Source organism: Ambystoma mexicanum, chromosome 2p (genome assembly GCF_040938575.1).
Source record: "Ambystoma mexicanum isolate Mex_15411 chromosome 2p, UKY_AmexF1_1, whole genome shotgun sequence".
In the NCBI taxonomy this organism is placed as follows: domain Eukaryota; kingdom Metazoa; phylum Chordata; class Amphibia; order Caudata; family Ambystomatidae; genus Ambystoma; species Ambystoma mexicanum.
Window position 1 is genome coordinate 315,366,024 of NC_090923.1, and position 22,431 is coordinate 315,388,454.

The window sequence follows — 22,431 nt, forward strand, 5'->3', positions numbered from 1 at the left end:
GGTCTGAATTAGAGGAGGACAGATAAAATTGTTTTTCAGCCTTAGTAAGAAGCAAGTAAAGAGTGTCAAGGTCTTTTTTGTATTGTTTCTTTTTCATGCTGGAATAGGCAATAATGTGTCCTCTAAGAGCGGCTTTAAAGGAATCCCAATTATTACTTACAGAAGTATCATTGTCAGAGTTGTCAACAAACTAGTGATATTGGAATGAAAGTAATGATTGAATGAACTTCTTATCCTGAAGGAGGCAGTTGTTGAATCTCCATCTAGAGGATGGTCTTTTAATATCTGTGAGACCTAATGCAGTGATAACATGAGCATGGTCAGAGATAGTAATATTTGAGATGTGGGAGTCGGTAATGGAATTTGTAAGGGATTTGACATAAAATATGTAATCGAGGTGTGAAAGGGTATCATGGGGATGTGAATGGAATGCATAGTCTAAATCCACCGGATGTGCAAGTCTCCAGGTATCAATAAGAGTTGTCTCAGCTAGACATTGTTTAAAGGCCTTGTGTGACTTAGAATTTTTGAATGAACGTTTGGATTTTCTATCCAGTAAGGGGTCAAACACGTGGTTTATGTCCCCACATAGAATAAGGTTGGGGAAGTTGGATGTAAGAATAATCTATTTGATAGAGCCAAAAATCCAGATCAGGAAGAGTGGGACCATAAATGCACATGATTGTGATGTTGTCAGATCCAATATGCAATTTGAACCAGGCCCATCTCCCATGGTGTCCACATCCTGACCAACAATCTTATATGATAGTGTTTTACTGATCAGAATAGCCACGCCATTCCTCTTACCCACAGCAGCACTTGCTATTACATCCTTTACCCAAAAGGATTTGAGTTTCATAGCTTCTGAGAGGGAGAGATGGATTTCTTGCAAACATGCAATGGAGGGATTAAGCTTGTTCAGATGGGAGATGATCTTATATCTCTTAATTGGGTGATTACAGCCTTTAATATTCCACGTTACACATCTAAACACCATTGTGAATTACAGAAATTGTTAATATAAATAAATAAGAAACATGAGGGTAAAAAAAATAATTACGTATTCTAAGCAAGATAATAACTACCGCACTCTGTGCCAGCATATGATACAATAACCAATGCACCACCTATTGTAAGTATGACCGCGAAAGGGGGACACAAAGGGAACATGGGAAGGGTAAACTTAACCAGAAGGATAGAAAAAAAGAGAATAAGCCAGGTATTGAAGCACATAACAGTGATGATATAAAGAGGATTAGAGATACAAAAGGGATCAAGTACCCTTAGGATAAAAAAAGGGAGAAAGAAAAGTGTAGTAGATGACACCAGCAGGGCAAGAACAGCCCTGAGAGAAGATGGGTACCCAGAGGTGCCGGACCCACCACATTAGTGAGTGAATTTTAAAAACTGCAGCATAGCTTGGTATAGTAAAAATAGTCAGGTTCCAGATGTTGACAGGATGATGGGCAGAGATGTATCCATGTTTTCAGTTTTGAGAGAACGGATTAATGCCTTGAGATCTGCAGGTTCATCAAGGTTTACCTTAAAGGAGCAGGGATGATATAGTCCATACATGACGGTGAGCTGTATAAGCGCAGGATGGTAGGAGAGAAACTCGAACCTACGTTGGGCAGTCTTCCTGGCAACATCCTTTGAGATGTGAATCCTGTTACCGTGCCAAATTAGAGAGTTCCTCTCCTTGGATTTTGATATAATGAGCTGTAATTAGGTATACTCCAATAAGCAAAAAATCAAAGTGCGCAAAGGGCGTTGCAATGGTAGTGAACTTCTGGCAGGGCCAATACAGTGTGCACATTGAATATTGAGGGTTATTTCTTTAGGTATATGTAGTACCGCTAAAAGTAGACTTTGAAGAAATTAAATGGCATCATTCCCTACACATCCCTCCAGAAGCCCTGTAATGCGAAGGTTATTATGCCTGCTTCTGTTTTCTAAATCTTCGTTATGTTTTTGCAGTTCTTTAACAGATTTTTCCAACAGTAACACTCTAGGGGAAATATCTTCCGCAAGACCAATTCTATTTTCCATTTCTGCCATTCACTTTTCAAAGACATTCCACTTTTCATCCAGTTGTTGCAATTTTTGGTTGTGGTTTCTATGAAAGGTTTAAGTGACCTTATTTCTTGCAGTATGGTATCAATTGCATGGTCCACAGAGGGCTACGGCGGGGGAGACTCACTTTTTATCCTTTTATTGGCAGTAGAAGCTGCCTGTTTATCCTTTAAGACTATGGGCAGTTTTTGATTATTTTTCCCTGAAGCCATGTTGGAAATGATAGGAACCAATAATCGGAGGAAAATATCAAAGATGATGTATGACCAGCCCAAAAAGAGTCAAATTGTTAGAGCAGAGAGCAAGGAGTTCCTAAAGTAATAATATGTACTAAGTACGTTATATTTAAAGTGTGCTTCACTTCAAATTGCCATGTTATCCTGAACAAAGAGCTGGAATCTCATAAAGTTCATATAATGCACTTAAATCATGCAGTTAAGGTGTGCTTCTCTTCAAAATACCTTTAACCTTGTTTGTTTTTCTCCCTTTTTTCCTTTTTATCACAGGTGACCACTAGATGGCGCTGTTACAGCTGTAGAATGCCGACTAGGCCCGAGCCGGCAGGTTGCTTAAGTGCTGTTGCCGAGGGCTTCCTCACAAGTGACAGGAACATGAAGCCAACAGCTGCTGTGGGACCATGGACTCCGTGGAATTTAGGAGCCCTGCGGAAAATGGATAGGAGTCCTCCTCTGCGACTGCTGCCCACGTCCCTGGACATGAGAAGAAGAAATACATTAAAACGAAAAGCTGCAAGGTAAAAATCTGCATGTTGTGGTGAGCCGAAGGTACGCACTCAAGCTGCCGTTCACTACAGCGCCAAGCCACGCCCGCCCGCCCGCAAATATCGCTGTTTTACCTGCCAAATCAGGAGACCTTGGAAGTAATTCAGTTTTCATCTTTTCCTAGCAATAAGAACCCACACTCATGTTTTGCTAGAATATAGAGTTGTTACATGTACAATGATAGTGGCCATTGAAATATTGCACTTCACAAAATGATTTGGCTCTTGACTTACAGATGGAACCCTCCTTTAATTTCACTACCAGTGATGCGCTAGTGTATGGCCTGTTGACACTCCTTGCAATGTTCTTTTCTGTGATGACACTTCTGATGATGGCCATACATATGCAAATGAAGGGGTCTGCATGGCTTTTCTGCACAAGGCGTCATAAAACCCAGGACAGGCCCTGCACAAAAATGTAAGAGGTCAGTGCCATGTATTTATAACAGACCTACATCCCTCCTCGTTTTTTTTAGTGCTTTGTGTGCGTTTCCTAAACTGCCTTTGTCACTAATCTAACCATAAAAGTGGATATGGGATGACAGAGTGAGCGAATGAGGCTGTACGGAACCGTGTATACCAGAAACTGCTTCTGAAGTGCATCCACATGTAAAGTGTCCTGCTGAACCATTTTGTGAAGTTGGCCATCCTATTTCCCTGGGGATGCTGCTTTTTTTTAAAACATGCTGGGTGGCATGCTGTAACATTTGCAATGTTCAAATACAATTTAAACATGTTCTCCTGTGTAAAGGCAACCTTGCAATGGTTTTAAAGATTTAAAAAATGAAAGACAACCCTTAGCATGGCTTTCTGTTCAACAAGTCATCGCCAGCAAGTCCCTCTTCCTCGTCCATTACTTATTTGTGAGGGTAGCGCCCTCCCTTGACAAGAACCCTTCTTCTATTTCTTTCTTTGTTGCCTCGACCCTATTGCTGACAGTATAACCCCAGCATGCACTAGTTAGGGGTGGAGGGGAAGAACAGGCCCCATCTCCCTCAATTTAAACACACCCTAAAGACTGGGCTTCCTCTTTTACAGGAGGCAGAGGAGGAAGTACTCAGGGAATGGAAATGCCGAGAGAGGGCCTGCTTTCCAGGATTCATGGCAAAGCTGTAACCCCTAAGAGGAGAAGAGTAGGCACTACCCCTGTCTGCCACTAGAGGTAGCAAGCTAAGCCTCAAGGGGAAGCCATCTATGGCCCTGGAGGATGCCAGCGTGGACAGAAACGTGGTCTCCAGTTTGAGAAAAGTCTTTTCAGCACTCATTTGGCATTCGCATCAGCTACCTATGCCTCTTACACATCTGAGATAGCATTGGGATCAGTAAAGATGCTGGCACACACTTTGGAGGAAGGAGCAGCCTCTGTGCCAGTGTTACGTGATTTAAAATGGAATTTCAAGCTCCTTTCAGATCTGGCCTACTACGATGAGATAAAGGCAGCAGCTGTATCAGTGGAACCAGCCATTGCAGGCCATAGGTATGTAAACACCAGAGACTGGCATACAGAGTCCCATCAGAAGGCTGCAGCGATGAAGATGCCATTCGTCAGGATGATGCTCTTCAGAGACGAATTGGAAGACAAGGTCCATAAAGACTTTAGGGTTGATAAACAAGCGGGAATGTTACACAGAAGGCAGCAACCTACGTACTGATGGAAGGTGGAAAGAAATATGTCAGGATCCAGGAAGCCAATAAAGGATTTAGGAAGAGGTGGGGCAAATGGAAATAACAGACCCCAAGGAAAACAGGGACAGCTCCTTCTCCGGTACAACCAAAGATATCCTTACGCCCGGCCACTAGGGGCAAGTCTCTTTCAGCATATCTCCCCCTCTGACTCCAGCCTGTAGTTATGGCATTCTTGGGCTATTTCACCCCACACCTTCCACACAGTGTGGAAGGTGTGGGGTGAAATAGCCCTAAAATGCCCTAACTACAGGCCGGAGTCAGAGGGGGAGATATGCCCCTCAGCAACAGGCCTGCACTGGAGTAATGTGCAAATTGAGGCCTAGCAGTTGCAAAGTGAAAAGCAGCAAAATGAGGTGTCCAAACATGGAGATACCTAGAAATGTGCATTGCCTACTCGAAGGGAGAGACCAATGACATAATTTGCCAAAGTATGAGAAAACTGAAATAATATCCTCCTGAACTACTGTCCACAGAACCCTAAAAGGGTTTTTCTCAAGAAGACAGAATTAACGCTCTTCAGGACTAATCCAGCCAGGGCCAAATTGAACCATCAATACAAGCTTTTCAGCATTAATGAGTCCCAAATAAAGATCGTAAATAAAGTCAAAACTTTGGGGATGCATATGGAAGCAACACTGAGCGCAGAGGCTCAAGTTATGCAACTGAATAAGAACTGCTCCTATTACCCGAGACTCTTTGTTTGTTTGTTTGTGTGTTTGTTTATTCACTTGTAACACGCTCCAGACCTAAGAGTATCAGGACACGAAGGTTACAGGTAGGTTCACAGCTTAGTTACACAACAGATAAATTAACAATACAGATACATACATGCACAGAATAGTTGTAGGATAGCAGGAGACAATAAAGTTATACATTTTGATACTGTCCGCTTGGTGGAGTTTTACCGCTAGTGTACACACGGCTGGGTTAGATATCGGAGGATTTGAGCCAGATGGTGCATTTGGATCTGAAGTTTTGATATGGCTGAACTTCACGGATCTTACATAGAATACGTGCCTACTTAAGTGGGGGAAATTGCCCTACAGTCGCAAGAGCCACCATACTGTCCAGGTTGGCTTATGGCAATGCCCTATTATTAGGAGCAAATAAAGGGCACATTGCAAATACCCAAAAATCCAAAACAGGGCTCTGAGAATTATCAAAGAAGAAAGGAAAACGGAAAACATTAATGAAGACAGGAGAAACCTACACTGGTTAACTATTGAGGACAGAATTAACTTCAAGGCGCTGACTTTAGCTCATAGGTGCGTCCATGGGAAAGCTCTGGCATATCTTAAGACGAAACTGTTTGCCTATGTGCCGCGTCGTGCCCTCAGATCCGAAGCTCAGGGTCAACTCTTAATCACCAGATTTAGGAAAACAAACGGACTAGGCAAAGCCTTTCACATTAAGGTTGTGCCATTATGGAACAAGCTCTCACCACAAATAAGATTAGAGTCCTAATACAGTATTTTTCTGCAAAAAAACTCAAGACTAAATTGTTTAGATAATATCCCTGAATCAAATCAAGGCCCGCCTGGAATGGAGTTCCCCCAAATGCTGCTGTTCCTACTCCCGTTGTGTCCGTGTCTGTTGATCCGGTGTCTCCAGGGGAGATGGTGGCCAAAGTCCCAAATGGGGTCCTTGAGACTGAAAGGCAAGAGTTGCAGAGATTAGCCATGCACCCGCCATCCGCCCACAGAGTTCAATGTGCAAGAAGACCAGCGACCTTAAAGGCATATGACGGGCGCTGGGGGAAATTCTCAAAACAGTGCAAAAAGAAGGAGCTACTGGCTGTGCAATGTCCAACTCTGTCAGCTATGCAGTTTTTGAATGATGGGGTTGATATGGCATTGGCCGTTTCAACTTTAAAAGCACAATGGGCCTCCATCCAGGCTGTAAGGGACCCATGGGAAGTGGAAGCCGCGAATGAGAACCTGATAAATAGATTGTTGAAGGGGTTTGCTAATTCCAGACCACGTTTGGTTTTAGGCCTTTTAAAATAGGACTTGCCATTGGTGTTAAAACTGTTACAGGAGTCTCCCTTTGAGCCCCTTCAGAATATTGACCTGAAATATTTGATGTTTAAGACTGTGTGACCCTTACTTCTGTTAAGGATTTCAAAGGCACAGTGCACTCCAGACCAGGACTCTTCCTACTGGCCGAGGATGCAGCGCACAATCAAAATACTTTTATTTTATTTATTATGAATTCAATTTGAGAAGGTACCCAATCCGTCTCACACCCACCTTTACAAACACCCCGGGACACAGTGGACCATGAACCAGGCTGGTGTGTAATAATACAATATTTATTTACTTTTAAATTCCAATGAAAATCACACAAATTTAATATATGGCAGCAATCACCAGTGTGGTAATAATTACACTGTAAAATGACAAAACACACTTAGTTTTACCTTTAAACATCAGATATATAATGCACAAGTGAATACAGACAAGATTATTTTTGGGAGGTGTTTTCTGATAGCACCACTGTTAGTATTTCCCCCTGCAATGCTCCCTCAAACCCCTGTTGTGTGGGTAGAAAGGAGTAGCAAGGATTCAGGGATACTACGCAACAAACAGAATGCAAATCCGACCTTCCCCCTCTGAATGGCAGAATCGGATTGAAAACCTTTGAAAATTGAGCAAAAGAGCACTAGGAATTGGCTAAATACTTCATTTACATGTGCGGTTGAATGAATGAGGTCGAAATGAGTATAGCAGTATAAAAGATGTAAGAACACTAGCAAACTACAATGCAATGTACTAACAACGTGCATACAGTTCAGAAAATCGACTTGGGAAGGAAAAGCACAGTGCAGCCAAATCACACGTGGAGAAATTGCATTTGCTTACTTTCACGGGTTTAAAATGACAAAACAGCTTGAAAAATTGGTTAAACAGACAAAATCGGAATACGGTTTTGATGCTAAGGGACACATGCACATCACAGCTATAATATGAAAGTGAAAGGGTAGCTCTGAATGGATGACAGGATGAGATTCTTAACGGGAAAGAAAACTCAATTTTAAAAAAGAAATAATTTCACGGGACAACTCGGTGTTCAAAGGAAATGACAAGTTTTATTGAGACTAGATTTTAGTGGCTAGAAAAAAGGAACACCACCTGTGAAAAGGGTTAAACTGCATTTTCAACCCCCTCACGCTGTGTGCCTCTTTATGGGGGAATTAATTTATGTATTCAAAATAGTTCTAAGGACTTGCACAAGGACTGAAATGAATTGGAAAGAATGGCGCTAACACTTGGAGATCACTACAGTTTTTCCTCAGAACAAGGTACACGGAGGATTCTGACAGTTTTAAGGATTTTTTCTAGGGCAGTTATAGGATCTCTATGGAATTTGACCTAATACAAGGTAACAAAGCAAGGGATGCAGTTTGTGGTTGCTGGGGAAGGGAAATACTCACAACAAGCAATTGAATGGGGTAGCTTGGACAACAGACCGGGTTTCTGGACAGCGAGGAAAGGTCTGTTTACTGCACACAGCGGCAGGTTCTCCTAGAAGGGGACGGCTGGGCCTAGTCTGGTCACTGGACAGTGAGGTGGATCAGCTGGGAAAGCAGGTAGCGGGGCAAAAGCTGGTCTGGTCACAGGATGCTCCAAAGAGGGTACCACAGCTTTTCCCCCTTTCTCCCTGAATTATTGGGATTTTTGTGGGGTATTTCTAGATCAGTGGTTCTGCCTGAATAGGGTCAGCTAGCTCTGGCCTGGCAGTGGACTCTGGAATCTTGCAGGGTAAATCTGGAATGTCTGTGTCTCTGGATGCGAGGGGGCTGGAAATGTCAGAACAGAGTCTAGAGCTCCCTATGCCTCCCCTTTATATAAGGAGCATGACATCAGAGGATTTTATATGAGGCTGACTCAAGCCAGACACACCTCTTAACATCTGATAGGTCAGCTGTGGATGTCGCCTCCTCCCTGGAAGCAGATTGGACTGAAGGAGGTGACTCCATTTTATGGTGAGTGTTTTTACAATGTGCTTTGTGCTACCAAAGTTACTTTTGCCAAAATCAGTTATGGAACAAAACACTCATATTTACAAATGTCATCATTAGGAAACTTATAGGGCAGCCTACATATCTTACAAGACACATGCTGATCCAAATTCCAAGATGGTATGATGCTGTTTAGTCATTCTGGTAATCTTTCATCATTTCCATGGAAAATAGTTCACCTACAATTCTACAATTTTATATATGTATACATATTATCACTGGTCATGTTCTCATTAATTTTCAAAGTTGTACCATGTATGTATTCCCCAGAATTCACATTTTCCTGGCGTTTGCGTTCCCAACATGCTAGAAAACCCTACATCTTATTTAAATGGTCATAATTTCACATTAATATGTCTTTTGGTTACTGAAATAAATGACATAGCTGAATAGTCCCTGAAATCAACTGGGCTGACTTTGTGTTCCAAATATGGGCATTCCTTTCCAGGTCACAGCCAAATGTCAGGCTCTGGTCACTTTAGCCAGTGTTGTCATGGATTCGCCTTTGAAGCCCTTCGGTTTGATTTGAGGGGAAGTGTCACCAGGAATTCACACCTATTTGTCCTGGCCGTCCATTGTCTCATGCTGGAGCAGTGCCGCTTCGTCTGACGAAGGTGCGAGATGCTCCCCCTTGGCCCATTCATAGTTTCCAGGGGGCTGGTCCACTTGGGGGAAGATGATCCTGTTCCCAGGAAAAGGCAGGGCCCTATGAAGCCAGGGCCTGCCAAACCTGTTCTGGTGGCCTCAAAGTAATTTAATTTATTGCTTTATTTTTCTTTCCTTAACCAGAAAGCATGTCTTTTAGAAATAAATATCATGTATATGTTTAAAGCAAGCTCCCATCACATTTCTATGCAAGCACAGGGCCTTAGTTTAACATTTCACTTTTTTTTTTAAACGTATTTTTATTAGTTTTTTAAGTGATACAAAAGGTAAACAATCCCTCAACTCCCAATCCCGCCTCCCCCCACCCATCCTCTTCCGGAAGTATAGTCCTTGTTCCATTGAACTCGGGGCTGATTAAGAGGTGAATATGTCCATTATTTTTATGGAGTGCGGGCACCACTGTGCCATGTAGTCTGACTGGAGATATTCTAGCACTCCTCCCCATTCTTTTGTGAAGGAGCTGTGCGTTCCGTGGAGATTGTGTGTGATTTTTTCCATGGTCATTTGGGTCCAGACCTTAAGTAACCATGTGAACAGCATCGGTGGGTCTCTTTTTTTCCATCCCTGTGCGATTGTTGCCCAGGCCGCTATGAGTAGGCCCATGAAGCTTTTCCTTTGCGCCTTGGTGAGTGTGTTGTCATAGTGTTCTGTGAATCCACAGAGCCAGGTTTTCTCCGTGTAACGATCCACGTTTGGGAAGATCTTCTTCAGTTCGGCTAATACTTCTGTCCAGAAGAGTTTGACCTTAGGGCAGTCCCACCAGATGTGTCTCCACGTGCCTGCATCTGTGCAGCCTCTCCAGCAGCGATTAGGTGTATGTGGGTACATGCTGTTTAGCCTCTCCGGGGTGTAGTGCCATTGCGTGATGACCTTTATCCACATTTCTTTGGTTTGAACTGCTCTGGTCAGTTTGTGGATATCGGCCCATAGCGACTGCCACTGCTGTATGGTGATGTCTACCCCCAGCGTCTTTTCCCATCTTTTCATGTATGCCCACTTGATGTCTTCTCCCTGGGTATTTATGAACCTATAGAGGTTGGAGACTAGTTTTCTGTCTCCTGAGTTGGTGAGGAGAAACATTTCGAAGGCGGTAAGCTCTCTTGTTGCAGCTCGGATGATCTCAGGCGTGGTCAGCCAGTGTCTGAGTTGTTCATATTTGTACCTGTCCGCGTTTGTGAGGTTCCAGAGTGATTTGCAGTCGGCAAAAGATCTCATCTCCCCGTCTACGAACATTTCCCCTATTTTCCTGCAACCAGCTTCCTCCCAGTTCCCATAGGCCCCTTGCTCTGTCCCCGGAGGGAATTGCCGGTTCCTGCAGATTGGGGTGAACGGGGCAGTTGCCGTGGTGATATTCTCTTTCCGTGTCTGCTCGTCCCAGGCGTTCAGCGTGGTCCTCATGATCTCACTGATGCACAGATTTGTATGCCTGTGCTGCTTTGGTGTCCATAAGAGGTCTTCCAGTGGCGTTCTGGCGACTGCCCTGTCCTGTGTCACCCATATCGTTCGTTGATTGTCCCCTAGCCATTCTTTCAGGATCCTGAGTTGTGCCGCTTGGTAGTAGTTTTTAAAGTGTGGGAGAGCCAGGCCCCCTTCCCTAGTATTGGATGTGAGGATGGTTCTGGATACTCTGGGGGGTTTCCTGTTCCATATGAAGGACGAGACCGACTTAGCTAGGGCTCTGAAAAAGGAGTCAGGGACCCCAACCGGTAGGGATTGGAAGTAGTACAGCGCTTTAGGGAGGATGTTCATTTTTATCGATTGTATTCTCCCCCACCAGGAAATATTTAGGGGATTCCACCTCTCTAGATCTTTCTGAATCCTGGCAAGGAGTGGGGGATAGTTCTTTTTATACAATGTCTCTAACTTATGAGTGAGTGTTATGCCCAAATATTTTATGCCCTCCTCCGCGACCTTTAGGTCCAGATGGCCTGCCTCCCTTCCCAGTGTTTCACTGCTCCCGGCTAATATAAGCATTTCTGATTTTTTCTTATTTATTCTTAAGCCAGATATGTTCCCAAATAGTTCTAGTAGGCGGATCGCCTCTGGGGCTGAGTGGGTTGGGTCCTCCAGTGCCAATAACATGTCATCCGCATAGGCAATAACCTTATGTTGTCTCCCCGCCATCTCGATCCCCCTGATTTGGTCTGTTTCCCTAATTTTAATAAGTAGGGGTTCTAGGAATAGCGCATATAGGAGTGGTGATAGCGGGCAGCCCTGTTTCGTTCCCCTGGAGATTTCCACCCTCTCCGTTAACTCACCATTTACCGCTATCCTAGCAGAGGGGGAGGAGTAATTGGCTTTGATCATGTTAATATATTGATTCCCAAATCCCATGTGTTCCAAGGTTTTAAAGAGCATAGACCATTCTACACGGTCAAACGCCTTTTCGGCATCCAAGGAGAGTAGAACTGCAGGGGTGTGGGAGAAATTAATTTTCTCTATAAGGTGTGCTAGTCTTCTGGTGTTGTCGTGTGTCTGCCTTCCCGGGATGAATCCTGATTGATCTGGGTTAATTAATGAGGGGAGCAGTGGGGAGAGCCTGGCCGCCAGGATTTTGGTGTAGATTTTTGAATCTAGATTAATTAGGGCAATAGGTCTGTATGAGCCCGGGAGGGAGGGATCCTTCCCTTGTTTATGGAAAACTAATATTTTTGCCTCATTCATAGATGGGGTAACATTCCCGCTATCTTTGAAGGTGTTTAGTAGTCTCGTGAGGAATGGGGCGAGAATGTCTACATATTTTTTGTAGAATGGGGCTGTGAAGCCGTCCGGGCCGGGTGCTTTGTTGCGTGGAAGGCTCATTATCGCCTTTTTCACTTCACTTTCGGTTATCTGGGCCTCCAGGTCTGCTCTGGCTTCTTCTGATATTTTCTGACAGGGGATCGATGCCAGGAATCTGTTTTGGTCAGCTTCATTCGGGTTCTCTGTGGAGTACAGGTTCTGATAGAACTCCCTGAATGTGTCCCCTATGTCCTCGGAGTTCGTTAGCGTATCCCCTTGCGCACTTTTGACATTCCTGATGGTTGTTACGTTCCGCTTCGAGGAGAGCAGCCGGGCAAGATACCGGTCTGCCTTGTTGGCTTTTATGTAGTATTTCTGTTTGAGGTATAGGAGAGATCTCTGGGCTCGTTTGCTACGGAGGTGTTCGAGTTGTCCCTCGGTGTGTTTGAGTGTCTTTTTTAGGTCTCTTGTGGGGTTTGCCATTAATTCTTCCCGGATATCTGACAGCTTCTTTTCCAGTTCTGATTCCCATTGCCGTGTTTGTCTATCCCTGGTCGCCTTGAGGGCTATTAAATGGCCCCTGATTACAGCCTTGCACGCCTCCCATACGGTGCTCAGGGAGACCTCCCCCGTGTCGTTATGATCAAAGAATTCTTCTATTTTTTCCCTTAAGGATTCTCCCATCACTGGGTCAGATAGTATTTCTTGTGGGAGTGTCCATCTCCAAATTCTCTTTTCGTTCCTTGGAGTCGTCAGGTCCAACCAAAGGGGTGCATGGTCTGACAGAGAAATGGGGCCCAGTTCCAGGTTTTGAATTTTACCCAGGATCCCCACTGACACCCAGAAGTAGTCTATTCTAGACATTGAGTTGTGAACGTGTGAATAGTAGGTGTATCCCTTGGTTTGACCTTTGTGTTCCCTCCATGCGTCCCACAGAGCCATGCCTTCCATCTGTTTTTTCAGTCGCTGAGAGGGGGCGCTCTGGTGGAGGGGTCCGCTCGCGCTACAGTCAGATTGGGGGTACCAGGCCAGATTAAGGTCTCCTCCTATAATCATTTCCCCCTTCGCGTACCCCTCCAGCTTCCCCATAGTGTCCCTCAGAAAGCCATCCTGGCCCGAGTTTGGGGCGTAAATGGAAGCCAATGTCAGAAGGGTGTTGTGTAGTTTGATATTAGCGAAGACATACCTTCCATCCTTGTCTGATGTTTTGTCGATCACCTTTACTTCCATACTCCCTTTCACAGCAATTAACACTCCTGCCTTTTTTTCCCCTGCATTGGATTGTGCTATAATCTCGTAGCCTCTCAGGCGTATTTTCCCCCTATCTTGAGCTTTAATGTGGGTCTCCTGGAATAGTAGCACATCCGCCTTTTCTCTTCTTAACATGATCTCCACTTTTTTCCGTTTCACCGGGGAGTTCAGACCCCTAACATTTAGAGTTACGAATCGTATCTTCCCCATTTCAGATAGTCAGATTGTATATGTGTTAGGCCCGAGGTAAATTTCCCCTTCTCTCTTCCGGAAGATCTTCCCTCCCCCCCCAAACTGTAAATAAGTCCCTCAACCAAAAACTTTGTTCCAACTTTACACCCGAGGAGGGCCCGGGTACCTATGGTAGCTTTGGCGTTCCGCCTGTCGCTCCCAGCCCTCTGTAGGCTCGAGGTTAACTTAGTGGGGAGTCCTAAACCCCACAACATTCCTTGACCTTGATGTGGGTTGTTCCGGCTCCATGCCGGGCCAATTATGTTTGTCGTTTGCGAGTTCCATCATTGGGTGCCGTTTCCACGGCTGCCTTCCGCTGTAGAGCCCCAGGTCTCGTGTACTCTTAGATTTGCATCCTCTATTTTATTCCGCTTGACCCCTCCCCTCCCCCCCGCGCCGCTTTCTTTTCTGTCGGACCATTTCCCATCCCCCCAGTCTATTTTGCGATTCCCCCTTTTTTCTATCCTTTCTGGTCGAGGACTCCCCTGTCTGGATGTCCAATATGGTTAGCCCCTCTTCCAGGGAGGTCACCCTCCTTTGTTTCCCATCCCAGTCGAACAGCAGACCGAAAGGGAATGTCCATTTATATTTTATCTCTATTGTGACCAGTTCCCTCGTGAGTGGGGCCATCTCTCTTCTCTTTAGGAGTGTAGCGGCTGATAAGTCCTGAAACAGCTGAATGTCTACCCCGTTCATCCTAATTTGATCCATCTGCCTTGCTCTTCGTAGAATAAGCTCTTTTTGTGGATAGGAGGACAGAGCCGCCAGGACGTCTCTGGGTCTTTCTCCTGGTGCCCCTGTGCGTCTCGGGCCTACTCTGTGTATGCGATCGATCCCCACTGCCTCTGGGTCCTGTGCGTCAATGATATCCCCGAAGACCTCCTGTACCGCCTTCCTTAAATCCCTGTCTGGGACCGATTCTGGCATATTTTTAATGCGAATATTCGATCTGCGGGACCTGTTCTCTAGGTCTTCGCACTGTATTTCCAGATTATGGGTCAGGCGAACTAGGTGCTCTTGTGTTTCGGCGCTCTGCAGAGCCTCTTCTTCTGCGTTTTGTACTATTTTTTCTAGGGTGTTCGTCCTTTCTTCCAGGTTGGCAATGTCGTGTTGTACTCCTTGTATTGCCTGCTGCATATCCTGTTTGATTGCTGCGAACTGGTCTTGGACCGTTGTCATTAGTTTATCTTGTAGTTCTTTAAACCAGGAGTGCATATCGTCTTTTGTCGGGGGTTGGGAGCCGGGGGCCATGTCCCTCGCCTCGGACGTGTTCGCGGTCTGCAGGGAAGAGTCCTCCTGTACTCTGCTCCTAGTAGTCACCGGGGTCTCCACCGCCCACATTTGTATAAGGCTGGAGTCTTGTTTGGGGGGCTGCTGAACCTGTAGGGTTCCCCCCCCTCTCTTCTTCGCTTTAGACATATCTTCCTCTAATAGTTCTTGCCTTTGCTTCCCCCGGACGAGCCTTCCCCCTCTCCTGTTTCTATGGTCGGGGAGATGCCTCCTGAAGGGTGGGCCTTTATGCGTCCTGCTGCGTGTTTCGTGTCCCTTCTTGAGTTGCTGGTTGTAGGGGGTGGCTGCGAGGGGATACAGGGGAGGAGGGGGGGGGATAGCCTTCTTAACTGTGCCACCCCCTGTATGGTCCCCACGGGCGCGGCTGTGTTGGGGCTCCGGACTGTACCTCCCTTGGTGATTGCTCCGTCCACCAACTTTTGAGACTCAGGGAGGGCCCGGCCCCAGTGCTCCAGTCCTTGGCCGCCTTCAACTGTGGGGGGGGGGGGGGTGGTGGTCCCCCTCCGCCCCGGCCGAGTTGGGCCTTCTTGCAATTCTTGCCGCCCGTGTGGGGGGGGGGCGGCCCTCCAAGTTCGCCTCACCTTATAGTCCACCGGACTGGGGACCGCCGTTGGTGTCTTATGCCTCAGGGCGAGTGCTTGCGTGCGGTGCGACACCCAGTTCCTTCCCTCTCCTCTGCGGGGTCCTGTGCTGGCTGGGGGGCGTCCCTCGTCGGCGCCGGATGAATGCTGAGGCTCCGGTCAGTGGCGCCTCCCGGATCCCCACAGCCCGCGCCGACGGCCTCCGCTCCGCGTCTCTGGGGGGGGGGCCTGTGTCGCTCTTTCGCTGTGCGAGGGCCGCACCTTGTCCCGATGGGGGAGGGGGAGCTTCACTCCTCGGCACGGGAGGCGACTTCCTCGGCGCGGGAGGCGACTTCCTCCCACGGCCAGTGCCGTGAGCCGCACTCGTAGCTGTGTGTGCGGAACGGCCGCCCTCCGGATCGCTGCTTCTGAGGTGCTTATGTGTGGCCCGGCGGGAGCGAGACTTACGCACGTCTCCTCGCTCCGGCGGCCATCTTGGAATCAACATTTCACTTTTTTAAAAGGCACTTTCTTTTTCATCAAAAGCACCCTTATACACGTGGGTTGATTCTTCTGGGATGTCACTTTCACAAATTCAGCTTTCTCTAGCATCTAGATTCTGAACATTATTTATAGCCCCAGTCAATTTCTAATACACAGAAATCTGTCCAACACAAGGGTCCTATGAAACTGACATAAGCAAAGAGAGAGAGGGCTTCTTGTGAAGAATTTGCCTGGGTTATTTTGTTGCAAAAGGTGAAGCGTTTGCCATATGGCTTGGAGTGAAGTTCTCTGCTATTTCACAGATTTTGCTTGACACAGCATGCCATTCAGTGAGGAATGCCTTCATTTGCTGGTGTACACCCTGAATATGGGTGTACATGAATGTGCCTTACTGGAACCAACTGGGTAATGTTGAAAAGATGAAAAGAGCATCAGTGCGCAGTCATTTTAAATGCAGAACAGTTTCTTTTTCAGTGGGAAGTTTTGAGCTGGCAGCATAGCAGTGCTGCCTTTGAATTATTTTCTTTGGTGCACATAAAGAAAACACTGGCAGCCATTCTCAGGGTGTTCCGGGTTCCATCTCGCCCCATATGTGCTTGGTAAAAACAGCGCAGCCATTATTTTGTTGCCTGCAAAACGCAGTTTTGATGCAAGGCAATGGTGCTCAACAGAGCCAGCGCAGCCATTCTGCTGGTAACTGCTGAAATTGCAGTTTGGTGATGTAGGGGAGTTCTGCTGAGCTGATAAATGTACCCCACACTGCAGCACGAAGGCTAGCAGAGATTGGGGCCCTGTTATACAAACCTCCACATTTAGAGAGGGGATGGGCTGTATTTGAAATGTGACCCAGCTTTCCAGCCAAAGGTAATCTCCAAGTGACACTTGGCACAGGATACAGTGCTACCTTCCTTCGTCCAGGCCTTCCCCCAGCTACCCCTCTCCGCAGGTCTCATGCTCCGGATGTGAGGCGGGATGTACTCATGCATCTGGGTAAGACAGCTTCTATTCGTAAATCAGTTTAATCTTCACTTTTGGGGGTGCAAATCCAGGAAGGAATCCCTAGCACCCGTCGTTGCACAAGAGATATTATTAAGATGGTGCATGAGGTTTCAGGTCTACCCCTACCAGAGTTCAGGGATGTTACACCAGGGCAATGTCAACACCCTGGGCGGAGGCCCAACGGGTATTCTTACAGGACAGCAACCTGGGCAGAGTCTAACACCTTCACAAGATGTTATCATTTAAATATGCACACTGAAGGGGCAAGGTTGTTTTGGAGGGGCGTTCTAAGTGCAGGAGCATTGTGAGCAGACGTTGAATATGCCTAAAATAAAATGGTGCTGGGGTGCGCACACAGTGTACTTTTTGGTCAGAGCCTGATTTCTTATAATGCCTCATAAGTATGTACACTATTAGGTAGAGGAAAGTTAGGTAACATTCAGATTACTTACTGGTAATCTTCATTACTCATAGTCTCGCTCTTCCTCGTCTGAGTACTTACGGCCCACCTCTGCCTGTTGCATGGTATGAAATGAGACTTTGCATCTTTGTTGCAAGTATAAAGAAACTAGTGTGTAGTATAAAGCCGCCCAAAGGAAGACAGGAGCCAGGCAGGCTTTTCAACAGGGCTTTATTACCAACAGGTCTGCAATCATGAGGCACTGATAATGTCCTGGATTAGCTGGGCCAACGTGGCCAAACAAGGGTTTGGGTGCCGTGTCTCTGGAGCACCGTTAAACTAACAAAAGACTCCCGTGCTCGGAGGAGCCGGGAAGACGCTGCTTTCCGCGTCCTCAGCTCGTCCCGTAATGCGCGCGTAGCGCGCGGGGGCGGAGCTGGTCGCGCGGGCGAGATCTCGCGAGAGCGGTGCTCTCGCGATGCCTCTACACACCTCCCTTTTCCCAAAAGCAGAACGAGTTCATTGTAGTGCATAGTCATTGTATCTCACCGGTCTTCTGCATACCCTTCGGGGCCTCTCGCTGATTTCAGGGCATGGTCTCTGCTGTTCTGGTTCAGGACTTTCACATGGTTCTTCCCGTTCCTCTACGCTAGCATCTTTTTCTCCTTCGCTTCCTTCTGCTTCTTGCTCCTCATTTCTCCTAACGTCATTTCCGGTTTCTACGTGGGGTGTCTCTTGGGTCCTCGCTTCTTCTTGCCTTCTCTGGTATACTGCTACCCTTTCCAAGTTCCACGAACGCCCGTCTTCCGTGCGGACGTGATTGGTCCCTTGGTGAGTTACTTTTATGGGCCTACTGTATCGGGATCCCGTGTCTGGGTCCTTTCTTGGCAATTTGATTTTGACCCAGTCCCCTTCTCTTATGTTGGGCGCTTGCTTCGTCCTTCTTCTTTCATCACTCCACGCTTTCATGCGTTTCTTGTTTCTCTCCATGCGCCATACTACTTCAGTCATGTCGACTGCTTCATCTTCCCTTACTTTCGCCAGCCATGGAGGAATGAGGGTGGATGCCGCACTCCTCCCTCTCAACATTTTGAATGGGGATATTTGGGTAATCCCATTTGGCGTAAGTCTGTGAGCCGCTATGGCTTCTTTGGCAGTTTTGAGGGGGTTCATTCCTGACGCTGTTGCCAGTTGGATGGCCCCTTTTATGAACCTATTGGCCCTCTCCACCAGTCCATTTGCTTGGGGGTGATACAAGGCCGCCTTCTTTTGTTTGATGTGGTTCTTTCTTAAAAATGCTTCCATATCTTTGGATACTAGTTGCACCCCATTGTCCGTGACGACTTCTTTGGGGAGGCCTTCCCTCTGGAAAATTTCAGTGAGTACCTCTATGACCGTCTCTGTGGTTATATTCGGGACAAACTCAGCTTCGACCCACTTGGATAAGTAGTCGACCAGCACTATGCCGTATTTATGTTCCGTTTCCATCGCCTCCAGGGGCCCTATGAAGTCAATGCCCACTTTGGACCATACCGCTTCTGGTATCTCCGTGGGAATGAGAGGCGCTTGTCGGACCTTAAGTCTTTTGTCACTGTTCAGGCATTCATGGCTGCGCTCTATCATGGCGCGTATTTCCTGGTCCATAGACGGCCACCAGTAAGCTTCTCTCACCCTGCGGCGAGTCATCGTGTTCCCTAGGTGCCCCGCGTGGGCCCTGCAGAGTATGGTGCGCCTCATTCCTGTGGGGGGAATGATCTGATCCATTTTCATGATTATTCCCTCCGTTTCCGACAACTCATCTTGCACCTTCCAGTATGCTCTCATGCCTTCCGGCAGCATTTTCTCATTGGGCCAGCCCTCTTTGATCCAATTGCGTATCTTGGCCATGATTGGGTCCTTCCCATCTTCTTCTTCCCAGTGTCTTTCGCTGAGTTCCAGGTAGTCTGGGGTCCTTATGTCTGATATGGATGCGACTATGCATTCCCCCTGTAGGAATGTGGTAGCCCTTTCCTTGTTCTCGGGCAGTCTCGACATGCAGTCGGCTTGCGAGTTTTTCCAACCCGATATGTGATGGATATCGAATGTGTATTCTTGTAGCTTTGCTGCGATGCGAGCTAGCCTGGGCGTGGATGTTTTGGTGCCTCCCGGGCTGAGCATGTGGATGAGTGGCTTGTGATCTGTCACCAGTTTGAACTTTGTGCCCCACACATATGTTCTGAAATGTTCGACTGCCCATGCGCATGCTAGCATCTCCTTTTCAATCGTTGAGTAATTTTGTTCTGCTTCTGATAGTGCCTTAGACGCGAAGGCCACCACATGTTCGGTGTCACCTCTCCTCTGCGTTAGCACTGCTCCTAATCCGTACGCACTGGCGTCCGTGGTAATGACCGTGTCCCACTCTGGGTTGAAGGGTTGCAGACACGGAGCTTTCATGATGTGGTGCTTTATGGTGTCCATTGCCCTCTTCTGAGGTTCTCTCCACGAAAATTCTGTTCCCTTTTTGAGTAGATCGCGTAGGGGAGACGTGGTTTCCGAAAACTTGGGTATAAATTTTGCGTAATACTCAGCCAATCCCAGAAACGACCTCACCTCTTCTTTGGTGGCTGGTTCGGGAGCTTTGGTGATGGCTTGCATCAGATTTTCTTTCGGGCTGATCCCTTTTTCCGAAATTTTGTATCCCAGATATTCCACTTCTTTTACTCCAAACGAGCATTTCTCGTGACGTAAACGCACTCCTGCGTCTTGTAGTTTGTTAAGAACCACTTTGAGGGTGGTATCATGCGTCTGCTTGTCCTTTGCATAAACCAATATGTCATCCTGAAAATATACTACATTTTCGACTTTCCTGAGTAGGACGTCCATCATGCGCTGAAAGGCCGACGCAGCTGACGACAACCCGAAAGGCATTTTCGTGAATTGGAACGTGCCAAAGGGCGTGATAAAAGCTGTAAGGGGTTTCGACTCTTCATGGAGCTGTATCTGATGATATGCATTTCTCATATCAAGCTTCGAGAATATTTTGGCCTCCTTCATTAATAATATGAGTTCGTTTATGCTTGGGAGTGGGTAGTTGTCCGCGATGACTTCTAAATTTAGACTGCGCAGGTCTATGCATACCCTTAATTCCTGTGAGTGGGGTTTCTTTATCAGGACGACTGGGCTCAGCCATTCGGACGCTTCAATTTCTTCTATCACTCCTTCCCTCTTCATTTTGTCCAGCTGTTGTCTCAGGGTGTCCCTTGCTGTGGCCGGTACTGGTCTCACCCGATGTTTGACAGGGACGGCATTTCTTTTGAGCACGATCTTGTGAATGAAGCTTTTAATGTGTCCCGGCTCCTCCGAGAAAAGTGTTGGGTAGTCGCCCTTTACCACCGATTCACTCTTCATATTGACTGATAGAACTTGATCTTCTGTGCTGGGATCCAGTCTGATTTTTAACTTGTCTTGATCATCCCAGCCCAATACTGCCGGCCCTTCATGGCTGAAGTAGACCCTGGTGATGGTTTCCCTTCCTTTGAATTCGACTTTTCCGTTGATATACCCTAAGAGTTCGACTGAGGCCCCCCCAAACACTGTGGGCTTGTGTCGTGTGGTGAGCACTTCCACTTTCTCTTTACCCACCATGTCTTTATATGTCTGAAGGGGTAGGATGGTGAGATCCGACCCGGAATCTGCCATGACCCGAGTCTCTCTTCCGTCGATTCTGATGACGCAGTGAGGCTTCTCTCTCCTGGCTCGGGTGCTGTTCACCATTATGACCGTGGGTCTCCCCTCCTCATCTGACGAGGATTCTCTTTCTTTTGTGTGGTCCGTGGTGAGGCTCGCGACTTTCTTGTTCCTCCATCGACACACTGTCGAGAAGTGTCCTATGCGTCTGCAGATTGAACACTCCTTGTCTCTGGCTGGGCACTCTCTGTCATAGGCCAGGTGTTTGGTGCTGGAGCACCTATGACACTTGAGGGGTTCTCTCTTGCTGTTTCTTGACTCTCTCGTGTCTGGTGCGGATTTCTCCTTTCTTGGACGGAATCCAACTGCTTGTATTTCAGTGGGGACTTGGGCTCCTGTAAACTCTTTCCTTCTCCCCGCGGTTTCTTCTACCGCTCTGGCAATTTCCACAGCTTTTTCTAACTGTAATTCTTTTTCGAGGATGAACTTATCCTGGACTTTGCGACTGTTGGTATGGACGATTAGCATGTCGCATATGCGGTTTTCCGCGTCGGTACCAAAGTTACACAAAGCTGCCAGTTCCCTTAACTTCGTGACGTAGTCATCGACAGGTTCGGACTGTTCCTGTTTCCGAGTGTAAAACCTTATTCTATGGAGTACAGTGTTCTCTTTGCTGGCGAACCTCTTAATGATTCTCCTCACGGCCTCCATGAACACATCGTCATTGACGTCATCTACTGGTATCGGGGTAAGGCCTTCAAATATTCTTTGCCCTTCCACCCCTAAGGCGTTAAGTAACATGGCCCTGCGTCTCACCGCTGAAAATCCAGATCCGCCCATCGCCTCGACGTAGGTCGTGAACAGGGGCTGCCATTGTGGCCAAGGAATGGCAGGCCTACCTGGTGTCTGTAGAAAGGGTGGTGGCGGTGTGGCTCCCTGCATGTTTCTGCGCGGTTTCTTGTGGTGATCCTCGTCGCCAATTTATGTAGTATAAAGCCGCCCAAAGGAAGACAGGAGCCAGGCAGGCTTTTCAACAGGGCTTTATTACCAACAGGTCTGCAATCATGAGGCACTGATAATGTCCTGGATTAGCTGGGCCAACGTGGCCAAACAAGGGTTTGGGTGCCGTGTCTCTGGAGCACCGTTAAACTAACAAAAGACTCCCGTGCTCGGAGGAGCCGGGAAGACGCTGCTTTCCGCGTCCTCAGCTCGTCCCGTAATGCGCGCGTAGCGCGCGGGGGCGGAGCTGGTCGCGCGGGCGAGATCTCGCGAGAGCGGTGCTCTCGCGATGCCTCTACATAGTGCATGCTGGGGCAAGGGCAGAATTATAATCCCAGGAATATGGTAGGGGAAATAGAAAGTGGGTTCTGGACAAGGAAGGGTGCTACGCTCATAAGTAAGTACTGTGAGAATGAGGAGCATGACTAGGAGTAATGCAGATTACCACTAAGGAATAGGGTGTTGAACTTATCATAACTTTACATTAAAAAAACGAATCAAGCAGGCAGCCCAGTGGCCAGTCGGATGGATGGGAGTGCCGTGAGAGCTCGATGCCACGCCCCCAGCCACTTGGCCCCGTGCA

The 22,431-nt window shown here is 47.2% G+C and overlaps 1 protein-coding gene across 1 annotated transcript in view; it reads left to right on the forward strand.

Annotated features, from left to right (window-relative positions):
- Positions 1-2,609: 2,609 nt before the first annotated feature.
- IL17RB (interleukin 17 receptor B) overlaps positions 2,610-22,431 on the forward strand; it is an 833,505-nt gene continuing 813,683 nt past the window's right edge. Inside the window, exon 1 of the mRNA XM_069643631.1 lies at positions 2,610-2,827. The gene's annotated coding sequence lies outside the window, so the exon portion shown is untranslated. The remainder of the gene's footprint in view (positions 2,828-22,431) is intronic.